Genomic DNA, 6000 nt, shown 5'->3' on the forward strand with positions numbered 1-6000 from the left:
ATCCTACTTGGTGTAAATATTTGCATATTGTGCTTCAGAAACACTATGTTTGAATATGGGATCCTCCTTTAGATTCTGTTGGAGGCTTATATAATATACTATATGCAATAACTACACTTCAATACATTATATACTTTAGTATATAAGGCAGTATTCATGATTTGCAATGGGTGGAGGTAGCCTAAGGGTAATCCGCTGAGAAACAGAATGGTGAACTGTGGTGTATGCAGACAATGGAATATTAAGCAACTGCGAGAGGTAATGAAGTTGTGAAACACACAACGAGGTGAATGAATCCTGTAGATAGCATTTTGAGTGAAGTACACCAGAAACAAAGGCAAACACTATAATGCCTCACCAATATGGACTAACTACAGTGTGTAAACTCAGAATTGAACCTTAGAGCACATGGGAATTCTTACTGTAACGGTCCCTGGATTGTAAGCTCTTACAGCAGTCACATATATTCCTGAAATGTAATGGCTATCTCCCAATTCTGAGACGCTGATCCCTTTGTGTATAACCTGATTGGTCTCTGGAATTTTGGGTATCTGTGTGACACCTGGAACTCAGAGCTAGAGCTCAGCAGATATGAATGTCAGTATTAGCACACACAGCAACTGTTTAAAAAGCTGAAAAAGAGATCAGATCTCAATTGGAGATATGAATGAAGCAGATCTGGTTTTAGGGCAAATCAGGCCAAAGTGTAAAGGACAATAGTGACTGTGCTTTAAAACTTCAACTTCCATATGAGACCAAGGGAAGAGATGTTTATTTGGCACAGGATCTATATTTTTTTAAACAATTTAATTTGTACAGTCAGTTTGTTCAAACACCATAATTACATGGAACCTCAATGGGGAAGTGAGATCTGGTAGGTTTGTATAGGTTAGTGTGAAATAGCGACACATCCCAAAGTAATTGGGGCAGAGAATAAAAATATATATACAGGGTGCCCCTGAGGAGCTGGGGGAAAATGCAGAAGTGTTGGACTTCCTCACCTGGATTGTTGCTGATGTTCTCACAAACATTGAGGTCTGATGGTTTGATATGCCGAGCCCTCTATCTTGGGGCTTACCCTTATGAAGCTCATTGCAGCAAAGGAGAGGCTGAATCTGCTTATAATTATGCCTAAGAGTCTACCCCGAGTACCTCTTTGTTGCTCAGATGTGGATCTCTCTATCTCTCTCTCTAGCTAAACCAACTCGGCAGACAAACTCACTGCCCTCCCTACTACGTGGGACCTGACTCCCTGGGGTGTCATTATTTTCCTGTTTGCTACTTGTCCTCTTTTTTTCTGAGGCTCAACTCACAAAAAGTTACACAGGAGCTTTTCTTCTGGAGGGAAAATGCTACCCTCTCCATTCCTTGCCCACAGGATGGTGCTGAGTCACTCCCCGTCATCAGTGATTAATCCCCACTGTCACTGGGTTCTCTGGAAGTAGTGTTATCTGTATTTAGCCAACATGGGAAAGCCCTATTGACACACCTGGACTAGATAAGCACTCAGTATGCCAGTTGGTTCATGGTGATAAGTCTGGGACCAGGTGATCAGTATGTAGACTGAAAAGTTTTTTCTATGGAAATGTTTAAGAATAGGACCTATCATTTGAACTTTACAGGTTTCATTCATTAGCCATCTGGAGATCTGAGGAAGAGAATCCAGTTGCTTATTCACACATTCTTAATCTAAGAATGAAGGAACCACAATGCCATATGGGAAAAGAATGGGAAGCAATTAATTCTGTCTTTATCAGAGAAAGAGGGGAAAGATGTCAGTTATCTACCTCTCAGAGTGTGACATTTGAGCAGGCTCTTACAAGGTAAATAAAAATTGGAGTGTGGGGAGGGTTTGGCTGGTGTATGGTTAGAGGAATAAGCAGGACATCCCATTCAGCAAAATAAAGACATTAAAGTTGGGTAGTAGTTGGCTGAGGGCAGAATAGATTTCTCTATACAGTTTTTATTTTATTCTCGGGACCAAGGTCAGCAAATGATGGCCCATGGGCCACCAAATCCAAACTGCTGCATGTTTCTGTAAATAAAGTTTGACTGGAACACAGCCATGCCTATTCATTTACATATTGCCTATGACTTTTTTTCACTCTACAAAGGCAGAGTTGAGTAGTTGTGACAGCCTATGGCTTGCAAGCCTAAAATGTTTGCCATCTACCCCTTTACAGAAAAAGACCAATAGTTTTCAGTTCCGATGTCTACATATCCTTGGGTCACAATCTTCTGTGTGGTGTGTCCCTAGTAATATTTTTACTAACAATGTTTAAGTTATCAGTTTTGAAGTGAATTTTTAAAAATTAATTAGGCTGGAACAGGAGCTAAGATGGTGGCATAGAGAGGAGTAGAAGACTGTTAGTTCCCCCCTGGAACAATTCATAAATGACCAAAAAACTAGTAAATAACCTGGAATAACTGTGGGGAGACAAACGTGACTGTCCACTCATCATCCACCAACCTGAATTGGGAGGAATGCTCAAGATTGCAGCATAAAATCTGTAAGTAAAAACTGTGGACCCACGCTGAGAGCCGAGAGCCGAGAACCCCTCCTTCACGGAAGCCTCGCCCTGCTAGAGAGCAGCACTCCCTCAGCCCAGCTCCAACTGGGGTTTTAATGTTAACTGCTCAATACAGACAGCAAATCCCCAATAAGCACACAGAGGCTTTTGGTGACAACTGACCTTGGGAGAGTCAGGGCACATATGTGTCTCAGGATGGGGAGCTCAGAGGATCGGGTGCTATGTCTGGCTGACAGGTCAACCTGGGAGCTTTTCTCTCCCTTTCTCTCTCTCTGTGGAGAAACCTCAGCCATTTTCAGCCCCCAGCGCTTTGCAGTAAAGACAGTCTCAGCCATTTTAAAATCAAAACACTTTGATCAGCAGAGTCAGAGAAACAAAGAACTTATTGATATGCAGATGAACTCTCTGGAGGGGGCATAGCTTCCCAAGAGGAAAGGGAAGGGCCCAGCTCTACTGCCTGCCTTTCCTGAATCAGACCCCAAAGCCTGGGGGAGGAGAGCCACAGGCCACACCCTCTTTCACCAGCCGGTGACAGGCTGACAGGTGCACATGCCAGGCAGAAAAGCACAGGTGTCTCAGTCCTCTAAGAAAAACCATCAGGGAAACCAGATACTGAATATTTCCTCCTTCTGTGACCTGAGCCTGTTCTCATCTGGGAAAACCTGATTACAGTGGCCTAGGAGGTCAGATGCCTAGACAACAGAAAACTACAACCTACACTAAGAAAAACGAAGTTATCACCCAAAAGAACAAATGTACACTTCAACTGAGATACAGGAATTTAAGCAACTAATGCTAAATCAATTCAAAAAGTTTAGAGAAGATTTTGCAAAAGAGGTAGAGACTGTAAAGAAAACACTGGGCAAACATAAGGCAGAAATCGAAAGCTCAAAAAAACAACTAGTAGAATCTATGGAAATGAAAGGCACAACACAAGAGACAAAAGACACAATGGAAACATACAACAGCAGATCTCAAGAGGCAGAAGAAAACACTCAGGAACTGGAGAACGAAACACCTTAAAGCCTACAAGCAAAGGAGCAGATGGAGAAAAGAAAGAAAAAATATGAGCAACATCTCTGGGAACTTAAGGAAGAAACAAAGTACAAGAATGTATGTATCATTGGTGTCCCAGAAGGATAAGAGAAGGGACAAGGGGCAGAAGCAATAATAGAGGAAATAATTAATGCAAATTTCCCATCTCTTATGAAAGACATAAAATTACACATCCAAGAAGCGCAGCGTACTCCAAACAGAATAGATTTGAATAGGCCTATGCCAAGACACTTAATAATCAGATTATCAAATGTCAAAGACAAAGTGAGAATCTTGAAAGCAGCAAGAGAAAAGCAATCCATGACATACAAAGGAAGCTTAATAAGACTATGTGCGGATTTCTCAACAGAAACCATGGAGGCAAGAAGTGGTGTGATATATTTAAGATACTGAAAGAGAAAAACCACCAACCAAGAATCCTATATCCAGCAAAGCTGTCTTTCAAATATGAGGGAGAGCTCAAAATATTTTCTGACAGACAATGAGACAAGATACCTGCCCTACAGGAAATACTAAAGGGAGCACTACGGAGTGATAGGAGAAGACAGGAGTGTGTGGTTTGGAACACAATTTTGGGAGATGGTAGCACAGCAATGCAAGTACACTGAACAAAGATAACTATGAATATGGTTGACAGAGGAAGGTTGGGAGCATGTGAGACACCAGAAGAAAGGAGGAAAGATAAAGACTGGGACTGTGGAACTTGGTGAAATCTAGAGTGTTCAACAATTGTGATAAAATGTACAAATATGTTCTTTTATGAGGGAGAACAAGCAAATGTCAACCTTGCAAGGTGTTAAAAATGGGGAGGCATTGGGAGAGGGATGCAATCAATGTAGAGACTGTAACTAACAGAATCATTGTATTATGCTTCCTTTAATGTAACAAATGTGATATACCAAGGTAAAAGCAGATAAGAGGGGGGATAGGGGAGACATGTTAGACATTTGACATTGGTGGTGCTGTCTGACTCTTTACTCTACTTTGATTTAAGGTTATTTTTCCTTTTGCTGCTTCCTAGCTGTCATTTTTTTTTTCCTCTTTCTTTTGCCTCTCTAACTTCTTTGATGCTCCCTCCTGCCTTGTGGAAGAAATGTAGATGCCTTTATGTAGATAGTGGTGAAGGTGGTGAACACATAACTATGTGACCATACAGAGAACCATTGATTGTTTACTTAGGATGGAATGTATGGTGAGTAAACAAAACCATCTTAAAAAAAAAAGGGTTGATGACAAAACCTCAAGGACAATATACTGAGTAAAATAAGCCAGACACATAAGAACAAATATTGCAGGGTCTCACTGATAGGAACTAATTATAATATGTAAACTCATAGACATGAAATATAAGGTACCAAGATAGAGGACGAGGCTTAAGAATGGGGAGCGGTTGCTTAGTATGAGCAGAATGTTCAATAAGGATGAACTTAAATGTTTGGAAATGAACAGAGGTGTCGGTAGCAAGATGTGAGAATAACTAACAGTGCTGAATGGTGTGTGAATGATGTGGAAAGGGGAAGCTCAGAGTCATATATGTCACCAGAAGCAAAATTGGAGGTCAAAAGATGGGAATGTATAAAACTGAATCCTATGGTGGGCAATGTCCTTGATTAACTGTACAAAAATTAAAAATCTCTTCCATGAACCAGAACAAATGTATGACAATACAATTAGAAGTGAATAATAGAGGGGCATATGGAGAAGAAATATATACCTATTGCAAACTATATACTACAGTTAGTAGTATTTTAATGTTCTTTCATGAACAGTAACAAATGTACTATACCAACACTACAAGTCAACAATTGAGGGGGGTTGGTTAGGGATATGGGAGAATTTGAGTTTCCTTTTGTTTTCTTTTTTTTTTTTCTTTTTTCATCTTTCACTTTATTTCTTGTCTGGAGTAATGAAAAGTTTCTAAAAAGTGAACAAAATTTAAGTGTGGTGATGGATGCAAAGCTGTGTGAGGGTACCCGGGGCAACTGATTGTGCACTCTGGATCTTTGGATGATTGTATGGTATCTGAACAATCCCAATAAAAATTAAAAAGGAGGAAAAAAACAAGACAAAACAAAACAAAACAAAAAAATTAATTAGGCTTTTTCAATGAGTGAACATTCATTTCCATTCCAGTGTGCTTCCTTGGATCAGAATGATAAGATAACATTTTGGCTAGTTTAAAGGAATAACACATAACCCTGAAACTAGACTCTCTCTACTGCAGCCTGTGTAAGCTTTGATTACTAATGTGCAATTAGTAGTTACAAAGATATTAAATTGTGACTCTGAAATTATTCTTTAAAAAATGTATCTAAAGATACATTTTTAATAAGGAAGAATGCAAGAATAAAGAGCATATGATTCTTGTCCATCTATATCACAAGTAAGTTATGTAAACATTTCTGTAAATTAC

The sequence above is a fragment of the Choloepus didactylus genome, chromosome 8 (genome assembly GCF_015220235.1).
Source record: "Choloepus didactylus isolate mChoDid1 chromosome 8, mChoDid1.pri, whole genome shotgun sequence".
Lineage (NCBI taxonomy): Eukaryota > Metazoa > Chordata > Mammalia > Pilosa > Megalonychidae > Choloepus > Choloepus didactylus.